Source organism: Odocoileus virginianus, chromosome 1 (assembly GCF_023699985.2).
Source record: "Odocoileus virginianus isolate 20LAN1187 ecotype Illinois chromosome 1, Ovbor_1.2, whole genome shotgun sequence".
In the NCBI taxonomy this organism is placed as follows: Eukaryota; Metazoa; Chordata; class Mammalia; order Artiodactyla; family Cervidae; genus Odocoileus; species Odocoileus virginianus.
In genome coordinates this window covers 88,447,882-88,459,248 of record NC_069674.1, presented here as the reverse complement: position 1 = coordinate 88,459,248, position 11,367 = coordinate 88,447,882, and positions in this window count along the sequence as shown.

Below are 11,367 nucleotides of genomic sequence, written 5' to 3'. Positions count from 1 at the left end.
AGCAACCAAATTTGACAATAAAGATTATGGAACTGGAATTCCCAGCTCTACTTTCTAGCTTAATCATCATCGGCAAATTATGTAACCCTTCTGTGTCTCAGTTTTTTCATCTGGAAAATGGGGATCATAGTAGTAGCTACCTCATGGAGTTGATATGAAAATTAAATGAGCATAAGTACTTAGAAGCTGGCACATAATAGACACTGTATAAATGTTGTTATTACTGTTCCATCATCATCATGGTGTTTTCCAAATAATGGAAGGTTGGAGAGGTTTTGACATGATGATTAGATGTCGGTGCGTTCATTGATCAGTGTGATCATGTAAATCTTGTATACAGGTGAAACTTCAGAAAACATCAGTAGATGGAGAAATAGATAAGTAATGTAACATATATTATAGATAATAGTATCTAAGCGGCATTTCAGTGTTTCAATGGGCTGTTATTTTCTTCTAACTTTTCTATGTTCAAAAAATGTATAAATAAATGTATCATTTAAAAAAGGACAAACTTGAAAACAGCTCATAACTAATAAAGAGTAATAAAGTCATGCAAAGAAGAAGAGGGAAAATTTATTTATCTTGTGGTTGTTAGACAATTGGCTAGCTTCTATCAAAGTAAATTTCTAATGGAGGAAATTTTAAATGTTGAGAAGTCAAGTAACAAAGAGAAAATATAGAGGGAGAATTAAGAAATCCTGAATAAAGATGAATTTTGTAGAGTTAAAACTTATCACAGTAACATTTTAGATTTGAGTGGGACTAATGGAGTGGTGAAGTGAGAAGTTTGGTAAATGTTCTCCACAAAAACAACAAATATCAGCAAAACCAAGTCTTTTAGAACTCTCAAGATTAACCAAAGGCTTCCAACAATCTGAAGAGGAGTTATTCAAGAAAAACTACCAAATTTCAGTAAAAACACTGGAGTCTTTGATGTTTAAGTTGGCCTTCTCCCATCTCCCTGTCCACAGAAATGCAATTTAAAACCGCAATAAGATGTCATTTCATATCGCCCAGAATGCCTGTAATAAATGAGACCAACAGTAACAAATGTTGATGGGAATGTGAAGAAACATGCTGGTGGGAATGAAATTTGTACAGCCACTTTGGACAGTGCTTTGTCAATTTCTCAAAAAGTTTAAGTATCTACACAAGAGAATTGAGCACATATGTCCCTACAGGGACATTGTTGTTCACTTACCCAGTCATGTCCAATTCTTTGTGACCCCATGGACTGCAGCACACCAGGCCTCCCTGTCCCTCACCATCTCCCGAAGTTTGCCCAAGTTCATGTCCATTGCATTGGTGATGCCATCCAGCCATCTCATCCTCTGATGCCCTCTTCTCCCTCTGCCCTCAATTTTTTCCAGCATCAGGGACTTTTTCAGTGAGTCAGCTGTTCACATCAGATGACTAAAATACTGGAGATTCAGCTTCAGCATCAGTCCTTCCATTGAGTATTCAGGGTTGATCTCCCTTAAGATTGACTGGTTTGATCTCCTTGCTGTCCAGGGGACTCTCAGGAGTCTTTTCCAGCACCGCAGTTTGAAGGCATCAATGCTTCTTTTCTCTGCCTTCTTTAAGGTCCTTCTCTCACAACTTTATGTGACCACTGGGAAGACCATATGGACCTTTGTCTTGACTATAAAGACCTTCTGTATGTGACCACTTGGAAGACCTTATGGACCTTTGTCTTGACTATAAAGACCTTTGTCAGCAGAGTAATGTCTCTGCTTTTTAACACACTGTCTAGGTTTATCATAGCTTTCCTGCCAAGAAACAATCATCTTCTGATTTCATGGCTACACTCACCATCCACAGTGATTTTAGAGCCCATAAAGAGGAAATCTGTCACTCCTACCTTTTCCCCTTCTGTTTGCCATGAAGTAACAGAGCCAGATGCCATCATCTTAGTTTTTTTTTCTTTTAATATTTAGTTTTAAGCCAGCTCTTTCACTCTCCTCCTTCACTTTCATCAAGAGGCTCTGTAGTTTCTCTTTGCTTTCTGCCATTAGAGTGGTATCATCCACATATCTGAGGTTGTTGATGTTTCTCCCGCCTGTCTTGATTCCAGCCTGTAACTCATCCAGCCCAGCATTTCTCATGATGTGCTCAGCATATAGGTTAACCAAACAGGATGATAGCAAACAGCCCTGTCATAGTCCTTTTTCAATTTTGAACGAATTAGTTGTCCCATACAGAGTTCTAACTGTTGCTTCTTGACCCTCATACAGGTTTTTCAGGAGACAAGTAAGTTGGTCTGGTATTCCCATCTCTTTAAGAGCTTTCCACAGTTTGTTATGATCCATACAGTCAAATGCTTTAGCATAGTCAGTGAAACAGAGGTAGATGTTTTTCTGGAATTCCCTAGCTTTCTCTATGATCCGGTGAATGTTAGCAATTTGATCTCTGGTTCCTCTTTCTTTTCTAAACCTGGCTTGGACATCTGGAAGTCCTTAGTTTGCATAATGCTGAAGCCTAGCATACAAGATTTTAAGCAGGACCTTACTAGCATAGGAGATGAGTGAAATTGTCTGATGGTTAGCACATTCTTTAATACTACCCTTCTTGGGATTTGGGATGAGGATTTACCTTTTCTAGTTTATGGCCACTGCTGCGTCTTTCAGATTTGCTGACATATTGAATGCAACACCTTGATGGCATCATCCTTTAGGGTTTTGAATAGCTCTGCTGGGATTCCATTGCATCCACTAGCTTTATTAACAGCAGTGCTTCCAAAGGCCCACTTGACTTCACACTCCAGAATGTCTGGCTCTGGGTGACTGACCACACCATCATAGTAATCCAATTCGTTAAGATCTTTTTTTGAGGAAGGAATCACAAACCACCGAAGTTTACTTGCTGTGAGAACCTCATGAACTGTATAAAAAATAGGAACATGCTTATTGTTAAATTACTCATCATGTCCCCAAACTGAAAATCTGCCAGTCAACTGGATAGACAGAATAGATGGATCAACAGAATGTGACATATCCGTACAATGAAATACTATTCAGCAGTAAAAAGAATTGACATTTGCTGTAACATAAAGAACTTTAAAATATTATGCCAAATGACAGAAGCCAGGCACAAGAGAGGATATATTGTCTACTTCTATTTATATGAAATATCCAGAAAATATCAATTTTTAGAGAAATAAATGAATGGTTGCCTTTAAAGCTGAGAACAGGAATTAGCCATAAGTAGATAAGAACAATCTTATTGGAGGAATAAAAATGTTCTAAAAATGATCCATGGTGATGATTCCACCAGTCAGTAATATTAATAATCTTTAAAATATACACTTCAAATGGATGAATTGTATGATATGTAAAATATAGCTCAGTAAAACTTTTACAAGAATATTTTAGGCCAGCTTTTTCTCTCAGCAATCAGGGAACACTTTGCTGGGTATATACTCTGGAACCAATGGCCTGGAAGTCTGATTGGACAAAGAGCCAGAGTTTCATTGCTAATAATTTGCTGTGCCTGGTACTGAAAACAGGGATGTAGAGGAGAGTATATGAAACAGTTTCTTGGAAACCCTTTGGATGAAAAATCCATATAAAGAAAACAAAGGGAATAAAAAATTCTTTTAAAAAGTTCTTTTTTAATTTTTATTTTGGATTTTTATTTTATATTGGGACACATTTGATTAACAATGTTGTGTTAGTTGCAGGTATATGGCAAAGTGATTCAGTTATCCATATACATATATCCCTTTTCAAATTCTTTTCCCATTTAGATTATTACAAAGTATTGAGCGGAGTTCTTTGTGTGATCCAGTAGGTCCTTGTTGGTTATCTATTTTAAATACAGCAGTGTGTACATGTCAATTCCAAACCCCCCATAGAAAGGGGGTTTTGGATGTGAAGTTAAATTGCTGGACAAGAGAGCGTCTACTATGTGAAAGATTTGAGGCCAAATTTAAGAATCAGAACTCAGATACACTTTCTTAATGACAAAGAGATAGCTAAGTGGCCTTAGGCAGCTCTGTGTAAAATCGAACTCATAGTCCCTCTCTTCCTAGATTTTGTCTAAGGAAATAAACATGGATAGGTAACCAGGGGAAAAACAAAGTGGAACTTCATTGTTATAAATAAGCATCTTTTTTCATTGAAGCTGCACTTGAGGAAAATCCAAGTTACAAATACTTTTGTTTATTGAATACTGTTGACTCCCATACCAAGAGTATCGGGAGGGCAGAAGTTCCATTGTCCTTCTCTTAGAGAAATTACGTCCTGTTATGTGGCCCCATTGTATCTGTTCAGGCATTTGTTCAATAAGGATTTATTAAGCATTTATTGTTAGCTGGGCACTATGCTAGTTGCTGGGGATACAGTGTTGAACAAAACAGATACAATCCCCTTGCCCTCCTGGAGCTCACATTCTAGTTGAGGGAGACAGGCAAAAAATAAGTAGACACGTGGAATAAGATAACTGCATGTATTTAACCTTTCTCCCTTAACAGATGGTAGGATAATGGCTCATAACTATTTAAAAATAACAATTATCTAGCCAGTATTATGCTCCAGGTAATCTTCTAAGCTCTTGGGATATAGCAGTGAACAAAACGGACCTCAAATGTTGTCTTCATTGAGCTTGAATTCTGAAAGGGAAAGAAAAGCAGTATTACAGAAATAAATACGTCAGGTATGCCATATACTAATGCTATGGGAGGAAGTAAACGTAGAAGGACACGTGTACTGTTGTGGGAAATGAGCTGCAATCAAAGGGTGGTCAGGGATACTTGAGAGAGAAAGTGGGGCCACTTTACGTGTTACTGACTAGGGTTCTTGGCCTCCTTAATCAGTAAAAATTGATAAGAGGCCAGACAAGAAATTCAGGCAAGGCTTTCCTAGGACTCTTGCTTCAGTAGGAGGGAATGAAAACAAGATTCCCTTGTTCACTGCCTGGTGGTGGGTGTGGGTGTGGGATGAGCTAGTTCCTTGTGTGGGATGAGTGTAGGGGTGAGTGGAGAAGGAAATGGCAACCCACTCCAGTATTCTTGCCTAGAGAATCCTGTGGACGGAGGAGCCTGGTGGGCTGCCGTCTATGGGGTCGCACAGAGTCGGACACAACTGAAGCGACTTAACATGCATGCATGTAGGGGTGAGTCCAGGGGTTGGGATAGTGGGTCAGCTTAGTTGGTCTTCCCACTTTCTTGGTGATTCTGTATGCTTGGTACAGTGTACCCTGCTTTTGCTGCTAACATCTGCTTCTGCTGGGTTTTGGGTCTTTTTGTATCTTGTTTTTGTAATTAGTCCCAACCGCACATTCACACAGTTATTTTTAGTTCCCCATTACTTTCTTTGTGCTTTGTTGATGTAGGAGACCTTTGTCCAGGTGCAGGCACTTCAGCAAATGGTCCCAGGTCCCAGCCTATCTCATAGGAAGGGATACAACCTTAGATGAGGCACATCTGTATATCTGAGACAGTCACCACAGTGGCTAACAGCTGAACACTACTCACCAACAGCAGTCCCAGCTACGTTGACAAGTCTTTTCCTGAAGAGAGATCCAGACCCATCGTATAGTCCAGTATTTTCAAACTATGGAATTACAGAATGAATCATTCATCAATTGTTATATATAGGTGTATGTATAGGTGTTTAAGTCCCAATATGGTCAAACCAGATGAGGAGGTGATGCCGTTTTTGTTTTAAATCTGAAGATGTATACGTCTAGCTACTAAAGGATCTTAAGGCTATACGACCTAACATAGGTGTAAAAAAGTGAAACAGTTATCAAAATAAATGTAATATTTTAGTGCTAAATTTTTAGTTACAGAATATGTGTGTAAGAATTCAGAAAGTATAATACTAATATGGTGGAAGAAATCAAGGAGTGGATAGGTTTTTACTTGGGCATTTGCCATCTTTTTAGTTCTTAGACTTAGTAAAAAATAATACTGTTGTTTTGTCTTCTTTTTTTCTCAATTCCTGTATGGTTTAAGCAAAAAGATGATAAAGTCATATGTATAAAGTTCTGTTTATTTCAAGTCTTCAACAAATTCTAGTTCTTTTACATTTAATCACAACCTGACACAAGGTAATTTAATCTAAATTAATAGTTATTTCATAAAGATTTTTCATGAGTGCATATTTTCAGAAATAGTAATAGCTATATTTATTGAGTAATTTCTGTGTATCAAGCATTATGTGGAACACTTTAACTATCTTAATTAATCCTATAACATCCCTATTAAGAATATTACAGTCTTAATTATCTTCATTAATGTATGAGGAATCTGAGAGTTAGAGCCTCTAAATAATCTAAGATTATCAGGTATTAACCAAAGAAAGGCAATCCCAAAGAATGCTCAAACTACCACATAATTGCACTCATCTCACACGCTAGTAAATTTATGCTCAAAATTCTCCAAGCCAGGCTTCAGCAATATGTGAACCGTGAACTCCCAGGTGTTCAAGCTGGTTTTAGAAAAGGCAGAGGAACCAGAGATCAAATTGCCAACATCCTCTGGATCATCAAAAAAGCAAGAGAGTTCCAGAAAAACATCTATTTCTGCTTTATTGACTATGCCAAAGCCTTTGACTGTGTGGATCACAATAAACTGTGGGAAATTCTGAAAGAGATGGGAATACCAGACCACCTGACCTGCCTCTTGAGAAACCTATATGCAGGTCAGGAAGCAACAGTTGGAACTGGACATGGACCAACAGACTGGTTCCAAATAGGAAAAGGAGTACGTCAAGGCTGTATATTGACTTATTTAACTTATATGCAGAGTACATCATGAGAAATGCTGGGCTGGAAGAAGCTCAAGTTGGAATCAAGATTGCTGAGAGAAATATCAATAACCTCAGATATGCAGATGACACCACCCTTATGGCACAAAGTGAAGAACTAAAAACCCTCTTGATGAAAGTGAAAGAGGAGAGTGAAAAAGTTGGCTTAAAGCTCAACATTCAGAAAACTAACATCATGGCATCGAGTCCCATCACCTCATGGCAAATAGATGGGGAAACAGTGGAAACAGTGGCTGACTTTATTTTTCTGGGCTCCAAAATCACTGCAGATGGTGATTGCAGCCATGAAATTAAAAGACGCTTACTCCTTGGAAGGAAAGTTATGACCAACCTAGACAGTATATTAAAAAGCAGAGACATTACTTTGCCAACAAAGGTCTGTCTAGTCAAGGCTATGGTTTTTCCAGTGGTCATGTATGGATGTGAGAGTTGGACTGTGAAGAAAGCTGAGCGCCGAAGAATTGATGCTTTTGAACTGTGATGTTGGAGAAGACTCCTGAGAGTCCCTTGGACTGCAAGGAGATCCAACCAGTCCATCCTAAAGGAGATCAGTCCTGGGTGTTCATTGGATGGGACTGATGCTGAAGCTGAAACTCCAATACTTTGGCCACGTCATGTGAAGAGTTGGCTCATTGGAAAAGACCCTGATGCTGGGAGGGATTGGGGGCAGGAGGAGAAGGGGACAACAGAGGCTGAGATGGCTGGATGGCATCACCGATTCGATGGACATGAGTTTGGGTAAACTCCAGGAGTTGGTGATGAACAGGTGCTGCGATTCATGGGGTTGCAAAGAGTCGGACACGACTGAGCAACTGAACTGAACTGAAGCACACTGAGGATCCAGCCCCATCCTTGGGGATAGTTGCAAAAGTCATGAGAGTTTTATTGCAAATAATCCTGTGTGATGGCAACAGGAGAAACATTCCTGATATAAAATTGAGTATCAGAGATAACAGTTATATACCAATGATATGAGTTGCACTCCTCAGTCTGGTCTCAAGCCACAACTTTAGCTCTTCACCTCAAATCTTGAATGGAACAGTCAATCACCATGTGACCATTCACTTTTTAAAAAATTTTTAATTGAAGAATAATTGCTTTATAGAATTTTTTGGTTTTATGTCATACATCACAAAAGTAAGCCATACGTACACCCATGTCCCCTCCTTCCTGGACCTCCCTCCCATTTTTGTGATGAGAAGTTAGAAAGCCAAGAGCTAAAAACCTGAGTAATGACATGAGAGGTGATAGTTACTTGTTCAAAGCTAATAAAGATAATTCAGTTGCATAAAATTTCATAGAAGTATATGATCTTTAAGATGTGCTATGGGATAGGGATGATTCTCTGAAGATACATAGAAAAATTAGTCCAGCATTGGAGGAACGGAATGCAACGTTTAACACAAGCAAATTGCTGAAAATTGTCTTTGCAGAGAAATTCTGAAGTATGCAGTTGCTTTAGCTGAAGCACATGGAGTTAATCATGCCATAATCGAGATTTTTTTTCACCTTTCCTTGAAGTAATTAGCCACAAGACTGTAAGTGCATGCGCATTTTTCATGTCAAATGGACAGTGGCTTCAAATAAATTGGAAAGCGGATGTTCAAGAGAGTGAGAAAAGAAGACTGACTTGATGCATGAAAGACAAAATATCAACATCTCTTGTATAACCAATGAACATATGTCAGCAAGCGTGAGGTCACTATTCACTGGAAATAATAAAACTAAAATAGGTAGTTTATTAAGTAAGAGAGGCAAAAAATAGACCTTATCTTGCCTATCAACCAGTAACCTGCAGAATATTGAGGACAGCACAGGGATTTAGTTAACTCTAAATTCAAACAATATGAGTGAAGGTATGATAAAACATCTACAAAACCTTATGCTAAATTTGATGTCTGCAGAAGAAGAGCAAAAACCTAATTGCTTCCTTTATCAGATCAAAGTTGAGATATGTCCTGGTCAGCACAACAGTTGAGATAATGATGGCAAAGGAGGGTATGTTACAAGAACATTTATGTTCTAGAAAGCATAGGAGATCTCTTATTCAAGACAGTTAACCAGTAATACTAGGTTAGGTAGTTCTGTTTTAGTTCAGAGTATCAGTTGTTTGACTTCTGCCTGTGGTCATCTGTATCTGAATTTTCAGTACGGAGTAGTCATTGTATTTTTTGAATCTCAGTTTAGTTTCTGTCAGATTCTAGTTACATGAATAGAAAAGAGGCACACTTCTGGTTTGGTCATGCTAAGACTATTTACTGCCAAAACCTGTACAGTGTATCGCCAACCACAAATAATAATAGTAGCAATGATAATAATTGCAGTGTTCTTATAAGACAACTTTATATATCAACTCCTGTAACTGTCATAATACACTTTGAAATAAATCCTATTATATTCATCTTACTAATAAGCAAGCAGAGATGCCAGGGGTTGGATCACTTTACTGCCTCACACAGCTAGTAAGTAGCAGAGCTGAGATTGAAAGCCAGTTGTCTCTTCTTTAGAGTCTCTCTTAACCATGATATACTGTACTATAAACTGTGACAGCTACAGTGAAACCACTAGGCTATCATACATGCCATACTCTCCTTCTTGGATCTAACTAGAGGTTTCTCGTTCACTACTGCTGACCATGGAGAATCTCTTTTTGCTTCTTCTCTAGGGTCTAGCCCAAGTAACATTTATGAGAATGCCATAACTTACATGTAGCCTCTGGTGGAACCAAGTTGCCTTTCTTCTATATTATAGAACAAGATCTGGGAGGCCTAAATATAAGGTGAATGAAAATTTACCCAATTCAAAAGAACAGCATCCCGTATATCATAAATAAGAATGCTCAGAGGGGCTATATCTAAGCTCTGCTTATATAAACTTAGACTAATGATTGAAAAATGTTTTTAAAAAACTCAGAAAAAATGTTCTGAGCAGTTTTAAAATGAGTAATTGATGTTTGTGGTATCCAGGGACAAATTAGTCATTCAGAAATTTAAGAAAGGAAGAAAAACCCCATGGGTGTTTCTCCAAATCATATTTTTCTTCTTCTTTTCTTTCCCGCTGTCTCTGTTTATTGTAATGATCTGTCTGATTTTTGGATAGTTCCATTCTCTCTTTATGTAGCTAAGATCACTTAAGAGGCATGTGTGTATTACTGCATTTCCTGGGTATAGAACCAGTCCCGAGGTTAGTCAGTGATGATATAAGAGTTGTAAACCAGAGAAGTTAGTCCTGCTAACCTAGGACTTCTCTCTCCTTGTAGTCTAATAATACCCTGGATACGTGCTCCATCTTAATTTTGTTTTATAAGCTTAGCCATCCCATTATCCATGGCAGCAATATGTCACTCCTTGATTGCCTCTCTTTCTAGCCTAAAGCCTATTAGACTTCTATCTTTAGAATTAAATTATTATAACCAAAAGATTTAAACTTCTGCCTATTCCGAATATTGACCTGCCCTAGAGAAATTGTCTTTTTAAATCATTTGGGCTCATTCTCACTTTGACCTCTGTCCAGAATCTCCTAACACTACTGTCATTTCAGCCACTATTTGTGTCCCGTTGTCATGGAGATTATTTTTCTGACCCATAACTTCATTGACATCCCTCACCCCTTGCCCTGTCCTTAGGCTATAAGCCCAACCTAGAAAAGCTATTATTTCTGATGGTCTCTGTTTTTATTTTCCTTTACATATCAGAAACACAAACTCTATTTTCAGTCAACCATGCTACATTATTTGATGCCTGATTCAGTAATTTCCTTTTGGGGGGTCTTTTTGTGATTAAACCTGTGGTGTTTAGCACATTACTTGGTATATAGTGGACACTCAAAAATATGTGTTGAAAAAGGGAAGAAAAGAGGTGGGAAGAACATGAAGTCAAACATTCTTGTGTTCCAACTTAACCTCTTATTAGTTGTATGAAAGTGAACATATAAATTAAGCTATGTGTAACTCATATTCCTTTCTATAATGGGGAACTAGTAATACATTTCATATAAATTAGGAAGAGGTAATAGTTTTTGCCTTTAGAAACACAGTAGAATATTATTTAAGTATTGGAATAAATAAACTGAATTAAAAAGATGTACATATCATATGTAATTGTATTTGATTATATATCATATATAATTGTATGTGTATATGATATATGTAATAACTGGGATACCAGCTAATATGGAAATTTAATATGTTTCAGATCAATGACTTTAGTACATTTGTTTTCTTAATACCAGAAAACTGATAGATGATCACTTGCCCAAAGTAATGTATATATTAGTAACATTATTTTTAATCAGTTAGTAGTATTTTAAATGAAGTGACAGGAAAGCCAGTATTTACTATTTGTATTTTTTTAATTCTTAATTTTAAACTAATCAATGCAGTTTATATCTGTCACACATTAATTTCTCTTTTGGGGCAATAAATTATACTATTCTAATTATAGAAGAAGGAATATAAAAAAAGTTTGAGAAAAGTTTCAGTTACTTTGAACAGCTAACTCTTGATTACAATAACAATGCATGATAGAAATATGGAGGCAATATATTTTACTCTGTCATGTTTCAAGGTCTCCCCCAAATATTATGTAATTTGGCTTAT